The sequence below is a fragment of the Rhinolophus ferrumequinum genome, chromosome 12 (genome assembly GCF_004115265.2).
Source record: "Rhinolophus ferrumequinum isolate MPI-CBG mRhiFer1 chromosome 12, mRhiFer1_v1.p, whole genome shotgun sequence".
Lineage (NCBI taxonomy): Eukaryota > Metazoa > Chordata > Mammalia > Chiroptera > Rhinolophidae > Rhinolophus > Rhinolophus ferrumequinum.
The window spans coordinates 31455541-31475684 of record NC_046295.1 but is presented as its reverse complement, the minus strand read 5'-3'; the positions used below and the strand labels follow the sequence as shown (position 1 = coordinate 31475684).

The window sequence follows — 20144 nt, the reverse complement described above, 5'->3', positions numbered from 1 at the left end:
CTCCCATTTCAAATTTTTGTTAGAAATTTAAAAAAGGGCTACTTGTAAGACAGTAGCCAAATGAATATGGTTCCTGGACTCAATTCCATTGTGGGAGGTGGGGTTTCTCTCACACCAACAAATAGTTCTTGCTCTGACACCAGTTGAGTGTCCAAGAATTCAACTCAGTTCTGACACTATCTACCCAGAGCAGCAGATTCCACAGGTTAAGGGTTCAGCCCTATAAGACTGCCCTGTTCTCTACCACCCCACCCCAGAACACACACTCAGATGCCAGCCACAAGCCTAGGTTCTTACCTGTGCTTCTAACCAACCAAACATAAATTGGAGGTTCCAACAACCCCTCCAATTCAGAATGTCAATCTCAAGTTCAAGTTGTTACCTGTACTTCTGATTGACTGGCTATAAATCAGAGGTTCCCACAACCCCCCGTCTTGGGTTCGATTAATTTGCTAGAACAGTTCACAGAACTCAAAGAGAAACATTTTAATTACTAGATTACCTGTTTATTATAAAAGGATGTTAAAGGATACAAATCAACAGCCAGGTGAAGAGATAACCTAGGGTGAGGTCTGGAACAAAGGAACTCCTGTCACAAGGTGGCACGTGGAAACATTCTAATTTCCCAATTTGGAAGCTCTCTGAAAAAGGAAAAGCTGTCCTCCTGGGTTTTTTTTGTTTGTTTGTTTTGTTTTTCCAAGTCAAGTTGTCCTTTCAATCTTAGTTGTGGAGGGTGCGGTTCAGCTTCAAGTTGTTATCCTTTCAGTCTTAGTTGTGGAGAGTGCAGCTCAGCTCCAGGTCCAGTTGCCATTGCTAGTTGCAGGGGGCGCAGCCCACCATCCCTTCCGGGAGTCCAACCGGCAACCTTGTGGTTGAGAGGATGTGCTCCAACCAACTGAGCCATCCAGGAGCTCAGCGGCAGTTCAGCTCAAGGTGCCGTGTTCAATCTTAGTTGCAGGGGGCGCAGTCCACCATCCCTTGCGGGACTCGAGGAATTGAACTGGCAACCTTGTGGTTGAGAGCCCACTGGCCCATATGGGAATCGAACCGGCAGTCTTCGGAGTTAAGGAGCACAGAGCTCTAACCACCTGAGCCACCGGGCCGGCCCCTCCCGGGTTTTTATAGAGGCTTCATTACTTAGTCATGATTGACTGAGTCAGGGACCATTGGCAATTGAACCTAATCTCCAGCCCCTCTTCCTTATTCCGAGGTGGGGGTGAATGGGATGTAAAGTTATCAACTTGTAATCCCTGGGTTGGTTCTCCTGGCAACCAGCCCCAACCCTGGGGTAGGGTCCAAAAGTCACCTCATTAACAAGAAACACCTACATCACTCTCAACACAGGAAATTCCAAGGGTTTAGGGAGCTGTGGATGATGAACCCCAAATATCTTGTAAGTCACAATATTACACCATAGGAATGCAATTCTTCTGAAATCCCTTCCTCTTACTAGAAAAGGATGTTAAAGGATACGACTCACTAGAGAAAACGGGGCTCTAGTTCATTATTTACTTTGAAGAAGTTAGTGTGAATTTGAGTCATTTCCTATCCTGCTATCATTTGCTCAAAGACCTTTTGCAATAGGTCTTATGTAAGAAGGCATGCAGGAGTTGCTTTGGTGAGGTTTATTTAAAGAAACCATTAAATACAAGCTAGACCTGAATGGCAGCATCATTCGTGTATGTGGAAACCGGGGCTATAAATGCATCAATTCTTTTAGATTTTCAGAAAGAGCACTAATAACAAGTGAAAAGGGCTCGACACAGTCAGGTCACAGCCTACGTCTTTGGCCTCACCTCTTACCACTGCCCCCTCCTTCACTGTCCTCCAACCACAGTGAACTCTTTCTTAGCCCTTAAACTTGCCCAGCACATTGCCTCCTGGGGTCTTTGACTCTTTGCTAGTCCCTCTGCCTGAAACTCTTTTCCAAGATAGTCACAGAACTGGCTCATTCTCATCCTGCAGATCTCTGCTCAAATGCCGTTCCTCTGAGAGGTCTTTCCCCGCCACCCTCACTAAAACAGCCCACCGCCTCCTCACTTTGTATTCCTTTACTTTGTAGTATTTTTCTTAGTGGCATTTATACACCAGCACATTATACATTTACGGTATTTTTTGTCTCTTTATCAGAATACTCGCTCCAGTAGAGCAAGGAGTATGCGGATAAGGGTTCACACAGCATCCTTGGGGGCCTCCAAGCCTGGCACCTAGTAGGCGTTCAGGAAATATTTGTTGAATGAATGAATGAGGCTCTTCGGGACAGTGGAAATTGTTTCTACTCATTCGCCCAGGCCTTGTTGACAATCCGCAGGCAGCTGGGCGCTTCATTCCCCCCTCACCCATTTCCAGCAGAGGTGAGGAATTGGAGTTAGGCGCCCCTGATTGCACTGGCGCACAACCGCGCGTGCGAACGCGTTGTCCCCACCTTCAGCGCCACTTCCCCTCGGCCTAGAGGACTGCACTGGGGAAGCGCAGGTTTGCTGCATCTGGAACGTGGAAGCAAAAGCAGAAAGGAAACACGAGTGCGCGGGAGGGGAAAGTCTCTGTGCGGTGCCAGGCTGCGCGCAGGGGGCGCCTTCCCGGCCGGGCTGACTCATTCCCAGCCGCCTCCACGGTCACACACACACACACACACACACACACACACACACCCGCATCTGGGGAGGGCCGGCCCCGCTAGCCTGCGCCAGCTCAACTCCTCCGCCCGCTCTGGCCCAGGGGACGTCCCGGGAATCTCCGCGCGCGTCTACCGGCTTCGCGAGAGGCCACGATCGTGCGTGGCCCTTCCCTGTCAGCCCCGGCGCTAGCCGGCAGGAGTGCGCCCGGGTGGAGCGGCGCACGCGCAGTCCGGGGGCGCGCGCCAGGCCCCCGCCCCCGCTCCCGCCCCCGCTCCCGCCCCCGCCTGGCGTCTCTACCGCCTTAGCTGGGAACAAGCTGCGGGACTGGAGGCCAACTTGGGGGGGGGCGGGTGCCGAGTCCGAGTGGGGCCGGCGGCGCTGAGAAGACAGGCTGGCCGGGGAGCGGGTGGAGAAGACGACCGTGCCGGGCTTCCCGGTGGCCTGAAGTAGGAGTGGAGCGGGCTGCAGGAAGTAGAGAGAAAGAGGAGCAGAAGGGGGCAGCAGCGACTGCCGCTAACGGCCTCGCTCGGCGCTGACAGGCTGGGCCGGCGCCCGGCTCGCTCGGGAGTTCGCGCCGCCGCCTCGGCCGCTCGGCTCCTGGGCCCCGACTTGCGGTGCGCGTCGGGCGAAGAGCTGCTACCGCCGCGCGGGGAGAGGCCCGGGCCCCGCCGCCGAGGGATGTGAGTGGGAGCCGAACCCTCACGGGAGGGCCCCGGAGGGCCCAGCCTGGCGGACGCTCGGACCCGTGCCCTCTCTTGGGGCTTCGAAGACCTTGGCCGGCCGGAGGCGCCTGGTAGGAGCAGCCCCTGTGGGTTTGGGGGCGCATCCTCGTCGTCCGATCTGTGCAGCGGGTGGGTGTTATTGCTGCCTAGTCTCTGGGTGGGGGGCAGCAGTCGCCTTTCCACTTCTCTCTTCACCTCTTGATCCCCGCTTTCCCCCTGCTTGTGGCGGTAAACTTCACAGCAAGAAAATCTTCCTCTTTAAGGACAACATACAATGGAGTGTTCTCCTGTTGATATTTGCATCCATGTGTGCCTGATATCCACCCCCACCCTTTACTTAACCCTCTTTAAAATTTTCTAGACATCCAAACAGCGTAGAAAAGAGCATGCATTTCCCCTGAATTTCTGCAGTAGTAACTGCTGCTTTTTTTTTTTTTTTTTTAAAGGTTTCAGACACAGGCAGGGGAACAAGATGTGAACTGCTTTTCTTCTGCAGAAAAAGAGGTCCTTCCTCCTCTTCCCTCGACGGTGGGTATGCAGTCCTGGCTGCTGTCCTTTATCGCTGCAGTAAAGGTGAGGGTATCATGAGCTGCGAGTGCGTGCGTAGGAAGGTTGGAAGACAGGCGGGACTCAAGGTTGCTTACTCCTCTGAAAATGGCAGTGCTGCACTTTTAATGTTGGTCTGGGAGGGTGTTTGGGGGGGGGTTTGTTGTTGGTCTTGGATCTTTTTAAGAAACAGTTATTGTTTCTTTCTCAGCCGATTATACAAAATAACACGGCTTTGCAGAGAAAAGATTGTCCTTTTTCTTCAAGCAGCCGGATTCTTAATCTTTCAAAGAGGAACATTTTCAATTACGTACTAAGAGATACCTATTGAGAGAACACATTAGCCGTTCTTGCTGGGGTTTCTGCTACCGCATTGAATGCTTCCTGGATGGTTTTATCTGCCTAAGTTTGCTGTGTCGGTTGAATTTACCCAGTTTGCTTTCCGGTGGTTATTAATCTGCCAGGAGAAACTCCTTTTCTCTGAATGAAAGGCTGGAAGTGGCTGAGGTGTGTCATACATAGAGGGGTGGAGAAATGTGGAGAAGGAAGCTAGAAGTGGGAATAGGAGAGATGATGATTGCTTTTGCTTTCATAATAGGTTTATACAAGTGAGCTGTTGGTTACTGCAAATATTCTGATATAACACCCAGCAGATTTTAAGACGAACAATCAACCTTGGCCTTCCTCTCCCCATACCCTTCACCTTTTACCTTTTCAAGTGTGAGAATCATTTGCTTGCATGTGCACATATCTGTCAGTGTGTAACGTATCTCCAAATTGAATGTGTCCAACACTTGCCTGAATAGGACATGTATTTACTTACATAGGAAAGCTGTGGTACTTGCTGACTACATAAGCACATAGTGTTTGTTTTTGCTTTAATTGAATGACCTGTGTTTGGAGTTTACGGTGTTTTAGGGATCAGTTAAGGAATAGTTTGTTTCATGTACTGGTTTTTCCTAGTGATTTGAGATAGTTGTCTCAGGTATTTGCAGGGAAGTGATATCTTTTCTGTACTTTTCACCTGGCTATTGCTGAAAGGTGGGATGCTTTTTGAAGCAGAATAGGAAAGAGCATTGTCTTCGGAGTCAGATCTGCGTTTGAAACCTCGTGTTCTGCCACGTAACAGTTGTATTATTTAAAGTCTCTTTGAGCCTCATTTTTGTTATGATTGTTCTGAAGATTGAATAAGATTATGCATGCAAAGTAGTACATTGCTTGGCTACTGTAAAAGTCTTGGCTACTGTCAAGCCTGGGTAGGCCAAGGAGATTCAGAGAAGGGCAGAATGACTGTGCATAAGGTGTGATCTGCTAGTGCCCAGTGTTTCGTCCTCTTTAGTGAAAGGAGAAAAAGAAATTTTAGGCCTCGAACTGGTTAAGGGGTATATAGCCTTTTTATGGAAAGGTTCTAGTCTTATCTCCCTTCTTGACACCCCCTCCCCCATTGTGCTGCCCCTACCAACTGTTGTGCTGCCCTCTGGTGGTTAATTGTGCCAAGCACTTTCTTTTGCTCCTCCCACATTACATTTTTTTGGTCTCTTTTTGGGCCCCTTCCCTTTGCTCCCAGTTTCCCAAACTGTGTGCTGAGGTGCCCCGGAGCGCCAGTGAACTCAGGCTTGAACTATTCATTTGAGGTAGTTCACAGTTTCAACATTAAATTGACAAATTTCTTTCTACAATGTCATGTCTTTGCAAAGCTGTATTTTTAGAGATTGCTCTGATAAAAAGCAAATATGCAGGAAAGTCAATGATACAGGAAATGCGAGTGTAACATCCAGTTTAATTCCAAGGTTGAGAAGTTGTATAGTGCCCAACAAACACTAAGTTGTAAGAACATTAACTTAAATGGTTAGAACTTACCTACTTAAGTATTTCTTTTGGCATACGGGTGCTGGGAAAAAAATGACTAAGACTGAAGATTTCCTGAATGGAGTAAGTTTGGGAACCTATGCCTTAGCTTTTGGTTGGCTTGTTTGATTAACAAAATCTGTATTTGTAATGGAAAAACTTAATTTTTTAAATATTGGTCACTAACTGATACCAATTTCCACTGAAATTAGTGATACAATTATTGATATAAAACTACTAGCAGCTGATCATGGCTTAATATAGTTCCTCTCCTATTCAATACCTTTATAGCTGCTCTCAAGTTCTTTCATTTTAAAACTAATCTTACTGCTCCCTTGTCATTCTAGTCACAATACTGGTCTTCTAGTATTTATGACTGTCTCCTTAAACTCAACATGCCCCAAATGAAAATCATTATTTTGTACCGCTTTGTAATTTCCTTCTCTCCTGGTTACATAGGCTTTAAATTAGGCGTCTTCTTTAAACTATCTCTTTCATTTACCTCTTATATTAGCCCATTCAACATGTCCTGTTCATATTTCTTTTGTCCCTCTATCTCTGCTTCCCTCACTTTACCACCTGAATCCCAGGACTCGTTTCCTTAGCTTGGAATATTGGAAGTCGTATCAACCTCTCAGAATCTAGCATCTTTTCCTTCTATTTATCCTTAATAAAAATGTCACTCTCATACTCCTCATTGTGGCATTCTTTTGCCCCCAGGTCTTCACTGCCTTCCCACTTCATACCTGTTAAATTTAACTTCCCTTTTCTGGTTTTCAAGATACTCTGTTATCAGTCCCTGCCCTATTTATTCAGTGTTTTGTCTAAGGATCTTCAATAAGCATTCTTTTGCAAGCTGCTTTCCACATTGTCTAAAAACAGCGATGCTTATTCCATCTTTTAACTTGCACTCATGTCTTCCATGCTTCTTCCACCAAGCTCAGTCCTGCATCCTGTTGCACTGCTTACTAGGTGTGGAATAACTGAGCAGGGCCTCAAATCTCCTCATCTGAAAAATGAGGAGAATTATAGTACCTTTTCCATAGGCTTGTAGTGAGAATTAAGTGAGTTCAGACATGAAAAGTCCTCAAGCCCCGTCAGTGCTTGGCACATTAAGCACACCTTAAGTTTTGGTGATTATTATTATAATTACTTATTACCACTACCATTATTACTACTATTGCTATGACTATACTCCCAATTAAAATTCTCTCTTTTGTGAAACTGTTTCTCACTAAATATTGCTTTTCTCCTTTCTATATTTCTATAGTTCTTTTAGTCTTAGAATATCTTCACATAGTTTACTTATATACCACGCTTTGGTTGTTTGATAGTTACTTTCCTAGTGTTAGCCATATTTTTTCAAATTGATTGTGTATGCTTTGATGAACAATACCTAGATTTTTAAAAAAGTACGCACAGAGTGCTGAGCACATGGGGAGCATTGAATAAAAATACTATGTATTAAAAGGGGACTTTAGTCAGTTGCCAAACAAATATTTATTAATACCTACAATGTAAAAGGTATTTTGCTATGTCCAAAAAAGATGCAGAAAAATAGAAAATAGGTTCCTTTCACTGAGGGCTTAAAATGTAATTGGAGAGATAAGTAATGAAAGTCACTTAGAGTTGAAGTGAGCAGAAAAGGCTCCAGAGGAGAGGAGGTCGAATCAAAACTAGGCAGGATTTGATTTTGCATAAGAGGAGGAAACTTGTGTAGGAAGTAAACAAAGGCAAAATATGGGTGACATATTCAGAAAACTGTACATAAAACAGACTGAAATGAAGGTTTGTGTGGGAGAGTAGGGAGAAATCAGGTTGAAAATGTAGATTTGAATTAGAGTTGGATGCCCTTACCTGCTGGGATGAGAAGAGTGTACTTTGCTCCATAGGTAACAGAGAAGATTTAAAAGTTTTAGATTGAGAAAGAGCCTGCTAAAAGAAGTATTTTAGGAAAATCAGAGCAGCACCAATGCTAGGGATAGTATGAATTGGAATGAGAAGTGATAGGACTAGGAAAATAATCTAGGCTTGAAGTAATGAGGATGTGCATTTAGTGGAAATAAGACTGGAGAGATGTCACCCAAGACTTCATTATGGATTGGATAAGAAAGGAGGATGTGGGGAGGGGCAGAGAAGAGGAGTAATCAAAGATGACGTTGATTATTTTATTTTAATAAATCCTGGTTATGAAATTGAAGAGTGTTGGAAGACCAAGGCATCTGGGAACATCTGGGCCAATCTATACATTTTGTGCATTAGGAATCTGCGACCCAGAGAGATTTAAAGATGTGTCCAAAGTTACTCAGCTAGTTAGTAACGAAGAAAGAACCAGAAATTTATTAATGGCAGTATTGACAGAAATAGGTATGAAAGTATAAGTAGCTGGTTGAGGAGGTACAGATAGCTAGATTTATATTTTGGATATGTTGAGGTGACAGTGGGATATATGACTAGAATTTGGCAGAGAAATTTAAGGCCTGGGTTGTGGTGCTCAGCCTGGAGGATAGCCTGTAATTAGAGAGTGGGTGAAAGAAGAATTGGAAAAGGAGACAAAGAGGGAGCAGTTAGTATGAGAAGCAAGTGGGTGGGTAGGTTAAGAAGGTGAGAATGATTAACATATTGATCATTGTTGATCACTGCCAAGAAATGAGAAGGATCAGAATTGAAAAAAGTTCTTAAAAATATGTACTAGTGTTTTACCTAATATGAAATCTACAAAAGCAGAAGAAAGAAGAAAATTGCTTGTGGTTTCTCCATGCAGAAATAACCACAGTTAATATGCTGCTCTCTCTAGTATAAGAGACGACATTTGACACTTGGGTGAACAATAGAGACTTCTATCCAAAACTCTTATCACTGGGACTAATGATGAGAATTTTAGGCATAATAAAGACTGGGATGTATTTTCGACAGAGTCATTCTTTGTCATTCTTCTGTATCCTTTCATTTCACACTACACAGGTACTGTTATTCCTGGTGGGCGTTCGCCCTGCATTTGTGTCATTTGAATAAGTAGACGTTCCGTGGTTAGCATTAGACATTCAGAGTGATCTAACAGGAGAGACAATAAAATGATAAGGTATGAGTTTCTAAAAGGAAAGAGAAATTCTTGGTAGATAACATACAACTGAAGGTAGCGTAATTAAGAGTGTTCAGGTTAGGAGAATTAGAAAGGTCAAGAGGAAGCATCTGCTTTTGAAGCCTGTACAGTATCGCCCCCAGAGGTGGACAGGGTTGGGATGGTCCATGGGTTTGTTTTGCTTTCCCAAGGACATCCTTCAGCCTGCAGTTTTGATATCAGCCCTTGGGAATAGGGTATTCATTATTGCCTACTAAATGATTTTAGTTTAATAAATTCTGATTCTGAAATATAATGCCACTAGATAATGTTTTTGTAATATGAAAGGTACTGCGATGTGAGGAAGTGCACTGTTTTGGAAATCAGTGGATCAGGGATTGACGCTTGCCAACATCGTTTATGATTTTGAGCCAGTCATGTAATCATTGAGCCTTCTTTTTTCCTTCTTTTTTCCATTTGGAAAATGAGAGGATGGACTCAATCTTTCCTAAAATCTTTGTTTACTTTAAAAGTGTGGAATCCCGTGGTAAAATGTGTATAAAATTTAAGAATTAAATGGCTTACCACTGTTTATAACAAAAACCCAACAGTTTCTTGCCCCTCCCCCATTTCTGATTCCGGTTTTACAGGAAATTACTTTCAGATTTCATAATAGCATCTTCTGGTGCTTACTTCTATATTTCTAAATAACAATCTGCCATCAGTACTCCTCCCACCCCTTATTCTGTATCTGTACCTATACTCTGCACTTTTCCTTTTGCAACGAATGAACTGTTCAGTGTCCCATCTAAGGCTTCTCCATCTTCTTGTGTAGAGCAATCCATCCCCTTTTGCGCTCACGGACTTTGCCATTGTATTTCTCCCTCTTTTTCTTGTATTCTAAATTTTTCCCTGTACAAGATCATTTCTATCAGTATGTATTCTGGTTGCTATTTGCTGTGAGACATAACTACCCCAAAACTGAGTGATGTAAAACAAATACTTTACACTCACAGATATTACGTATGGGTCAATACTTCAGATAGGGCACACCAATGATGGCTTGTTTCTACTCTAGAATGTCTAGGATCTCAGTTGGGAAGACTTGTTGGCTGGGGGTAACTTGGAAGTGGGAGTCTGGAATCATCTAGAGGTGTCTTCACTCACATGAGTGGTAGTTGATGTTGGCTTTGACTGAGCTCTCAGCTGAGGCTGTTAATGTGGCCTGGACGTCCTTACAACGTGGGGGCCTCAAGGTAGTTGGCTTCCTTACATGGTTAGTCAGGGTTTAAAAGCGAGTGTTTGAACACGGAGGATTGGACTTCACTTATTACTTGGGGAGTGTCAAGGTCACACTGTGGAAGAAAACATGGGGGATGGGAGATACTGTTATGGCCACCTCTGGACAATACTATTGCCATAGTTTATCCTTTTGCCACATTTCATATCCCTCCCACGTCCAAAATACATGCAAAATAGAGTGACCCCCCTCCTCGGAGTCCTCTACTTCACATTCCATTATGACTCAGCTCAAAATCCAGTATGTCATCATCTAAATCAGGTCCAGATACAGATCAGGTTCCTTGGGGATGAATTCTTGGGAATGATTCCTCTTGAACTGAAGACCTTTGAAGAGACAAGTTATATGCCCCCACGTAATTAACATGCAAGATTGGAAAGGCACTTGTTGACTGCAGGAGACATTCCTGTTTAAAGAGAGGGACAAGGGAGGCACACGGTCGTCTGTGGCAATTCTGAGACCTGGCTGGGCGCATGTTGGCAATTCCTTGATTGGGGTTCACTCCTACTCCCTAGAAGGTGTTCGTGGACCATGGCTGCTGCTTTGGTCTTTGGTTTCACTTCCTGAACCACTTTTTTTCCTCAGAAGAATTGATCTGTGTTTGCAACTGAGTAATCTTCTGAACTTGCTTTCTGTGTACAGTGTGGTTTAGGGTCCAAAGGCATCCTTTTATTTTAAGTACCATTGTTTGCTGTGTATAATGTGCATTTTTTTGCCCAAATTTATGAGGGAAAAATAAGAATGCTCATTATACATGGCTAGTACTAATTCCATATCTTTATAAATGTTTTTAATTCTTTTATTTGTGTTTATGGGTTAAAAGTGTAACTCTAGAAATCAATAACGATATCTGTATGCGATATCGTATTCCAAAATACCTGGAATACGATAATCGGTTTTATGGAACTTAAGACAAACTTGCAACAACGAAGAGTTCTTGGCTTTCTATGATGTGTAAATATCGTAAATTTTTCTATAAATTTCTTCTATCTGTTCTTATGTTTTGTAATTATTTGTTACATAAAATTTCTTGTACCATAATGTTAAAAAATAAATGCTAAAATTCCTTTATGATACAAAAAACAAGTACCTAAATGTAAACAAATAAAAATTTGAATTACAAAATTAAAACAAAAGAATTTTTCCCTGAAAGTTTGGGCCAAAAACGTGGGTGCGTGTTATACCCAGGAGCGCATTATCCCCAGGAGCGCATTATCCGAGGCAAAATAGAGTAGTTACTGCCCCTTTCATTCTCAGCTGATACAACTCCTTTAAAAACCTTGCGGACATCCTGTGTTCATAACCTACTCCATCAGACAAAAGCTATACCCACAAATCTCTTTTGAGAGGAGCTTTTCCCTGCTTTAGGTTCCCTGTGAGGCTGCTGTGGAACAACACTCCTAAGATCCTTAGATAATCTTTGGTCTGAAAGGATCTATGAGGTACTGACTTAGATCCTGCTGAGGTTTTAACCATGGATGTTACAGCCCCATTCTAGATTTAATCTTTGTCCTGAGGCCCTTTCTTTAAGAACGCTTTGCTGGCTGAAAAAACTGTTCTGAGCCTTTACATTTCCTTGAAATTCCACTGAAAAAGTGAATAGCTCATTCTTTAGTTCATCTCTCTGCTCTCTCAATTATAAAGGCAGCTAGAAGAAGCAGGCTGCTTTTTCAACATTCTGCATAGAATCTCATTAATTCATTAAGTAGAGTGGACCCATGAACAATATGGGTTTGAACTGTGTGGCTCCACTTATATACGGATTTTTTTCAATAAATATATTGGAAAAAATTTTTGAGATTTGTGATAATTTGAAAAACTCCCAGATGAACTGCATAGTGTAGAAATATTAAAAAATGAAGAAAAAGAGCCCACTGGCTGCTCTGAAAAGCCATCTTTGCCTTGTTCCCTTGTCTGGCTCCCGTCACCACAGCCACCCCCCGCGCGCCTCCTCCGTGGTGGTGGAGCCTGGCAGCTTTTTCGCCAGAGTTCTTGAACTCTCCTTTCTTTCTAATCCGCGGTGTCGGATCACTGGCATGCCCCACCACGTGAGACGGGCCACCACGTGGACACCAGCTCCTAGATCACCACCAAGGACTTAAAGGAGAAGTTGTGGAGGAAGCAGAAAATGTAAGAGAGGCACCTGCTAATGGGAATGCGAATGAGGAAAATGGGGGGCAGGAGGCTGACAATGAGGTAGATGAATAAGAGGAAGAGGAGGAGGAGGAGGAAGGTGAGGGTGGGGAAGAGGATGGAGAGGAAGTGAGGAGGCAGGGGCAGCTATGAGCAAAAGGGCAGCTGAAGATGATGAGGATGATGACGTTGCCACCAAGAAGCAGAAGACCGATGAGGATGACTAAACAGCAGAAAAGGAAAAGATAAACTTAAAAAAAAAAAAACGCAGCCGTGACCTATTCACCCTCCACTTCCTGCCTCATGAAGGTGGTCACCAGCCGATGGAGAGTCCCGCCCACCCTCCCACCCAGGGCAGCTCCCCTGCAGATGACAGACGCTCTGCTCTGTACCACTCCGCCAAAAGTGCCACGTGAATTTGCAGCAGGGGAGGAAAAAAAGAACCAAAACTTGCAAGGCCCTGCTGTTTTTCTTAAAAGTACTTTAAAAATGGAAATGTGTATTTTTACATTGTATATTTTTGTACATATTGTTAGAGGTCAGCCTTTTTTTTTTTTTTTTTTTGGAACAGGACTTTATTGGGGAAGAGTATGTACTTCCAGGACTTTTTTTCCAAGTCAAGTTGTCCTTTCAGTCTTAGTTGTGGAGGGCGCAGCTCAGCTCCAGGTCCAGTGGCCCTTGTTAGTTGCAGGGGGCGCAGCCCACCATCCCTTGCTGGACTTGAGGAGTTGAACCAGCAACCTTGAGGTTCAGAGCCCATTGGCCCATGTGGGTATGGAACCGGCAGCCTTCCGAGTTAGGAGCACGGAGCTCCAACCGCCTGAGCCACCGGCCGGCCCAGAGGTCAGCCATTTTAAATGATCTGGGGATGATCTCAAGCCTTTGGAGCATTCTTTGTCCTACTTCTGATTTTACTTGTAGTGTGACCATATTCATTGTAATCTCAGAGGAGAAAAAAGGCCTTGTAAGAAAAGCAAAAACAACCATACAAACATTCATTCCGAGCATTCCAGTGACTTTTGTGTGTGTACTTCTCTGTACTATAAGCAGTTGCTTTGTTTAAGATGGTTAAAAAGGCCAAAGATAAAAAGTTTCTTTTTTTGTCTATGAAGTTGCTGTTTCTTTCTTTCTTTCTTTCTTTCTTTCTTTCTTTCTTTTTTTGGCCTGTTTGATGCATGTGTGAAACAATATTGTTCAACAATAAAAGGAATTTTATTTTGCTGAGTTCTAAAAAAAAAATAAGAAAAAGTTAGGTATTTTTAAAATGTATAGTTGTATGTGGATATTGGTCTATTTTATCATTTACTATCATAAAATGTACACAAGTCTATTATAAAAAGTTAAAATTTATCAACACTTATGTGCAGACTTTACATGGTGTCATTCACTGTCAAAATAAATGAAGATAAACTAAGATGCAGTAGTAAATCATAAATGTGTAAAATTAACTACAGTACATACTGCACTACTATAATAATTTCATACCTACTTCCTGTTGCTACTGCTGTGAACCCAAGTGTTGTTGGTATCCGCTTAAAATGCTCTGTGACACTAATCATCTCCACGTGTGAATTTCCTGTCACAGTCAAAAGTGATCTCTTGTGGTTCTTGCGTATTTTTGTGTTTAGTGCAATGCTATAAACCTTGAATAATACCGTGGGAACCATACGAAGTGCCACTAATGATATTTGAGGTGCTCCCGAGAAGCAAAGAAAAGTCATGACATCAACAAAAAGTTGAATTGCTTGATATGTACCCTAGATTAAGGTCTGCAGCTGCGGTTGCCTGCCATTTTAAGATAAATGAACCTAACGTAAGGACCACTGTAAAAAAAAAAAAAAATGGAAAGAAAATTTGTGAAATTGTGATTGTAGCTGTGCAAGCAGGTGCGAAAACTTTGTACTTTTTGTGAAACACCTTTTTATCTCATTGAAAACGCAGCTTTTATGTGGGTGCAGGATTGCTATAAGAAAAGGCATAACTGTAGACTACTATGATTTAAAAAAAAGCAAAGTCATTATTTGACAACTTAAAGCAAAAGAAAGGTGAAGGATCTAAAGCTGGAGGATTTAATGCCAGCAAAGGATGGTTTGATAATTTTAGAAAGAGATTTGGCTTAAAAAATGTCAAGATACCAGGAGAAACAGCTTCTGCCACCGGAGAAGCAGCTGGCAGATTCCCAGATATCATTAAGAAAATCATTGAGGAGAAAGGATATCCTGCTTGAATGTGTTTTTAATACAGACAAAAGTGCCCTGTTCTGGAAAATGCCTTAAAGAGGCATTTATTAGTAAGGAAGTGAAGCAAGAGCACCAGGATTTAAGGCAGGAAGGGATAGGCTAACTACTGCTTTGTGCAAATGCAGTTGGCTTTATGATCAGGACTGCCCTTATCTGTAAAGCTGCGAACCCCTGAGCCTTGAAAAGATAAAACACCAGCTGTCAGTCTTTTGGTTGTACAAGAAAGCCTGGACAACAAGAACCCTTCTTCTGGATTGATTTTATTGCTGCTTTGTTCCTGAAATCAGGAAATACCTTGCCAGTAAGGAACTGCCTTTTAAAGTTATTTTCATGCTGGACTATGCCCTTGGCCACCCAGAACCCCATGAGTTCAACACTGAAGGCATCGAAGTGATCTCCTTGCCCCAAAACACAGCGTCTCTAATTCAGCCTCTAGACCATGGGGTCGGTGATAAGGACCTTTAAGGCTCATTATAAACAGTACTCAATGGAAAGGATCATCATTGCTATGGAAGACCCTGACAGAGAGAACACCATGAAAGTCTGGAAGGATTACACCATTGAAGATGCCATTATTGTTATAGAAAAAGCCACGGAAGCCATCAAGCCTGAGATAGTAAATTCCTGCTGGAGAAAACTGTCTAGATGTTGTGCATGAATTCACAGGATTTATGACAGCCCATCAGGGAAATCGTGAAAGAGATGATGGATATGGCAAAAAAAGGTAGGGCGTGAAGGCTTTCGAGATATGGATCTTGGAGAAATTCAAGAGCTAATACACACCACACCAGAAGAGTCAACAGAAGACAACGTGATGGAGACGAATGCTTCCTAACCAGTGCTAGACCGTGAGGAAGAAGAGGTACTAGAAGAAGTGGTACCAGAAAACACATTGACATTAGACAGTCTGACAGAGGGGTTCTAATTATTCAGGACTGCTTTGGACTTCTTTTACGACATGGACCCTTCTGTGATACTGGCAGGAAAACTAATGCAAATGGCGGAAGAGGGATTGGTATTATATAGAAACATCTTTAGAGAAATGAGAAAGCAAAAAAGTCAGACAGAAATTACGGTATCTTCTCGTCAGGTTACACCTAGTGTCCTTGCCTCTCCTGTCTCCCCTTCCACCTCCTCCACCTCTTCCGCCTCTGCTGCTCCCGAGATGGCAAGACCAAGCCCCCTTTCCTCCTCCTCCCCCGCCTGCTCAGTGTGAAGACTGATCCATTGGCCACTTAATGAATAGTAAATGATCAGCAGGTGACGTGGACTTTATTGATAAATGCACTATTGTAAGTGTACTTTCTCTTCCTTACGACTTCCTTAACATTTTCTTTTATCTAGATTACTGTAAGAATAAATATATAATACATGTAATATACAAAATATGTGTTAATCGACTATGTTATTGGTAAGGCTTCTGGTCAACAGTAGGCTAATAAAAGTTAAGTTTGGGGGGAGTCAAAAGTTATACATAGATTTTCAACTGCAGAGGGGGTCAGCACTCCTAATGTCTGTGATGTTCAGGGGTCAACTGAGCATATTTTCCATGTTAGCATTGGTGGTAGTTTTGCCAAGCCTTCCATTGCTACAGTACAAGGTCTCCTTTTATTCACCCTCCAGCAGCATTTTCGTCACTGTCTTTCCTGTAAGCCTTCTCTGCTTGTTAGGCTTCCATTAAATCTCAATGCCCATTGTTTGTGAACACAAACCTCTGGTGGGTCCTCTTCTGTTGCTGGCTGTTCTAGAACTGTTCTCTAACCCAGTAGTTCTTATCAGAATCACCTAGAGGGCTGGTTGAAACATACAAATGCTGGGCCCCACCCCCAGAGTTTCTGATTCAGGAGGTCTGGAGTGGGACCTGAGAATTTGCATTTCTAACAAGTTCCCAGGTGATGCTGCTGATGTCTGTTTGGGGACTAGGCTCAGGATCACTGAAACCAGAGGTGGCAAAATTATTTTAGGAAGGACCAGATAGTAAATATTTCAGGCTTTGCTGGCAAGATTGTCTCTATTGAAACTACTCAACTCTGCCTTTGTGGTGCAACAGCAACCAAGGGCAATACATAAATGAAAGGACTTACAAAGGCTTATTTACAAAACAGGCAACTGTCTGAATTGGACCTGTGAGCATTAGTTTGCCACTTCCCAATTTGTATCATTACTTGACACGTTCTCTTCAAGGTACTGCCCCATGTTCCACAACCTGTTAGAGCAAAGCTCTTTGAAAGAGTTGTCTGTGTTTTTCTCTTCTTTGTATTCTCTCAAAAATGTTATGTGCTCTGAACAGGTGACATTTTAAGTGTTTTAGAATTCAAAAAATAGTAAGTATCTCTTTACATATGTCAATTTGTGTATATAACCATAACACTAGATTGCATAGAAGAGGAATTGCTTATTCAAAAGTGGTATGTGTTATTAATTTCATAAGTATTGCCAAATTGATCTTCATAGAAATGCCAGCTTATACTTTTCTATACCTGTTTTTAGATGGTTTGATATTTGGCAATTTGAGATGTGAAAAATGGAATCTTATAATTTGAATTTGCTTTAAGTTTTTCTTTTCTGGGAACTCTTCACTCATATCCTGGCCCATTTTCTGTCAGACCATTTACTTTGATTTGTGCAAGCCCTTTTTAGACTAAGAAAAATAGCTCTGTGTTTGTGAATTGTAAATATTTTCCCCAGGTTGTCTTTTAATCTTTTTGTCTCTATTTATAATGTGATTTTTTTTTTTTTGGTCATGCATGCTTTTTTGGGTTTTATGCTGTTCTTTTTGTTAGTATTCCTTTTAAGACTTAAAAACAAAAACAAAAACAAACAAACAAAAAACATACTTAGGTCTCTGCTTAACCAGAAATTATATTTTGAAACTCTTCCATGTTTTCTTGATCCATCTGGAGTTTATATTGGTGCAAGGTATAAGATGGGATCCATCTTTTTTCCCTCAGATGATTGTCCAGTTGTTCCAACACTATTTGTTGAATAATCCTTCTTTTCTCTGATGCTGCGAAAGTGTTTTAAATGATGTATATAGTTGGGCCTATTTCTAGACTTTGCTTTGTTCCATCATGGCTTCTGTGAAACTATACTGTAATTTCTAAGTTAGGGAATATTTCTATTTATTTATTTTCAGGCCCTGTATACTGTTTATGGCACATGGGAGGTATTTAAATGTTTGAAAGAAAAATTGAATAAATCAACAGTTTAGGGATATAAGCAGATCTTTGTGTCAATTATTCAATTTAATTATTCTATTTAATTTCCCTCCTTAGTCTTATTTTTAAATTTGGATTTAGCCTTGGTTTTTCCATGTTTATTTTTATTTTTTGGCTTTATTTTGAGGTGTTATTATTTGTATTTAATGAAAGGGTATTTCCTAACTTGTGAGTCTGCTCTTCTTAATCTATTTTTGGCCTTAAATTGTTAAAAATTCACAATACGGTTCTATCTGTATCAAATTTGCATACCAAGAGAAGTTTGTCACATTCATAATGGCAGTCCATAGGATAGGGTGACTCACTGGAGAATTGGAACCCCTAAAGTTCCAATGTATTGGTTTTTACAAAGGTTTGACATGGAAAGATTCACGAGGAGAGGATTTTAGGACTTGGGGAATGATCCAGAGAAGAAAATAGTGAACTATAGGATAAGTCTGCCCGACTCATGATGGATAAATGAGGAAGTGGAAATCCATGTGAAACAGAAAATGCTTCAGTGTCTAGAGAATTATGTTTCATTTCCATATTTATGTATTCCTTGTTCTTTGCTTGTTTATCCATATGTGCTTAATTTTTAAATCTAATACATTACATAATCTTTAAATAATTATTTTAGAGGACTATCTGAAATAGTGTTTTTCTGGCATGGTAGTATTTTTAAAATCATTATGAACTTAAATTTATCCTGATTTAAATAACTTAAATTTTCTTGAATACCAGTAGCAAAAGATAGTATTGGAATTAAAGCAACAGTGGAATTTAAGTCCCTGTGCAATTTTATTTTCTATAGGTAAACACATCACTTTTTAAATTAAAAAAGATCTTTAACTTTTTTTTTTTTGTAATACAGGCTTGGAATATGATGGTTTTCAAATGAGATCTTAAGGGGGGAGAAAAACCCAATTTTCAAAGATCTGTTTCAAGCACTTTCCGCCATCGTTTTTCTATGTGTGTTAGAAATTTTAAATCTGCCTTTTCCTATGTAGTCATCATTAAGCATGATTCTAAAGAGTAGCTCAAAATTTTATCCTAAGACTAAAAATAGGGGAAGGGAATAAATTTGCAGAATAATTTACATTTTCTCTCCTTTGTATTTATATGTAAATCCTGGCATCAGGTTTCGCAGGAGGTTTTTAAACTTGTTGCCTGTCATGTATGTGCTTCTGTGACTGCCCCAAGGTAAAATGATGGTTTGACTTTAGTATCCCTTAAATGTGAAGATGTTCTCGTCTTTTACAAAGCCTCAAGATTGACAAGTATTTACCTTAGATCCCTTGCTTCTTATGTGAATCATGATGTTATTTTTAAAAATATGCATTTGCATACATTTTATACGCTGTTTTAAGAGGCAATAGTAATATACAAACTTTGAACCGTATCTCTTCAAATAGAAAAATTCAAGGGAATAAAAATGGTCATTTAAAAATTACATTCATCAATAAAAAGGGCAAAAAGAATTGCACGTCTTCTTGTGATTGACGAAAGAACTTGCTTAACAAATTTTAATACCTTTCTGGATGTTTCTGTGTAGTGGCAAATTCAGATATAGTTGTAAATGAATTGTGTCATCTTGTAGGGTCGTCCACGCAGTCATTCATTCATTCACCTCATCAGTCAGTCACTCAAGTCACTTAGTGGGTCAGTTGGTTACTTAGTGAGTCGATCAGTCACTCACTCACAAATTCTTAGATACTGTTTTTTCATATCCTTGCCAACACTGCGTATTGCTGATCTTAATCTTTGCCAGTCTGATAAGGAAGAAACAATATATCATTTTTATTTACTTTTATCTGATTATTAATGATGTTGACCTTGTCTTCATTTTAGGGAATGTTTGTGTTTTTGTGAAATGCCTGCTCATGTTCTTTGTCCATTTTCTCATTGATTTGTAAGGATTACTTGTATAAACATTAAGTCTTTGTAGCGTATGTTTTTTTCTCAGTTTTAAAAACACTTATGTTTATAACTTTAGGTAGTCAAGTGTATCAGTCTCTATTTCCTTTATTTTATTATTTATTTGTTTAGATGTTATGTTTGGAAAGGATGTACATATGTGAAAGATTTTATTGGTATAGAAATAATTAAAGTGGATGGCTTTAAAGCACACCAAAGAAATTACTGGAAATGTCCAACTTCAAATGTGTAAGGGAATGAGCGAGAAGAGCATGAAGAAGAGCTAACAGCAGTGATTTTTTTACAAACACAATACTATTTCCAAACACTTGAAATGATTTAGTATTTAAGTCATTTTGAAGGAATAGAATACAAATATAAAGAGAATTATAATATAAAAATGAAATAAAGGCATCTATACTTATTGTAGAGTTGGTTTCTTTGTAACAGTTACTCCAACTTTGAAGTAATTTTTAGACTTCGTCATGTTTACTTTTAGGAGGTTTCTTTTTTAAATTTCTGAGCATATATTTCATTATGATGAATTTTTGTAAATATTTTA

At 41.0% G+C, this 20144-nt stretch overlaps 1 protein-coding gene across 3 annotated transcripts in view; it reads left to right on the top strand.

Annotated features, from left to right (window-relative positions):
• The first annotated feature begins 2885 nt into the window (after positions 1–2885).
• Positions 2886–20144, top strand: part of JAK2 (Janus kinase 2) — a 99871-nt gene continuing 82612 nt past the window's right edge. The window contains exons 1-2 of one of the 3 annotated variants that reach the window (XM_033122945.1): positions 2886–3411; positions 3787–3868. The gene's annotated coding sequence lies outside the window, so the exon portion shown is untranslated. Of the gene's footprint in view, positions 3470–3786; positions 3914–20144 lie in introns of all 3 variants that reach the window. The other 2 variants (XM_033122944.1, XM_033122946.1) reach the window with 2 other exon arrangements.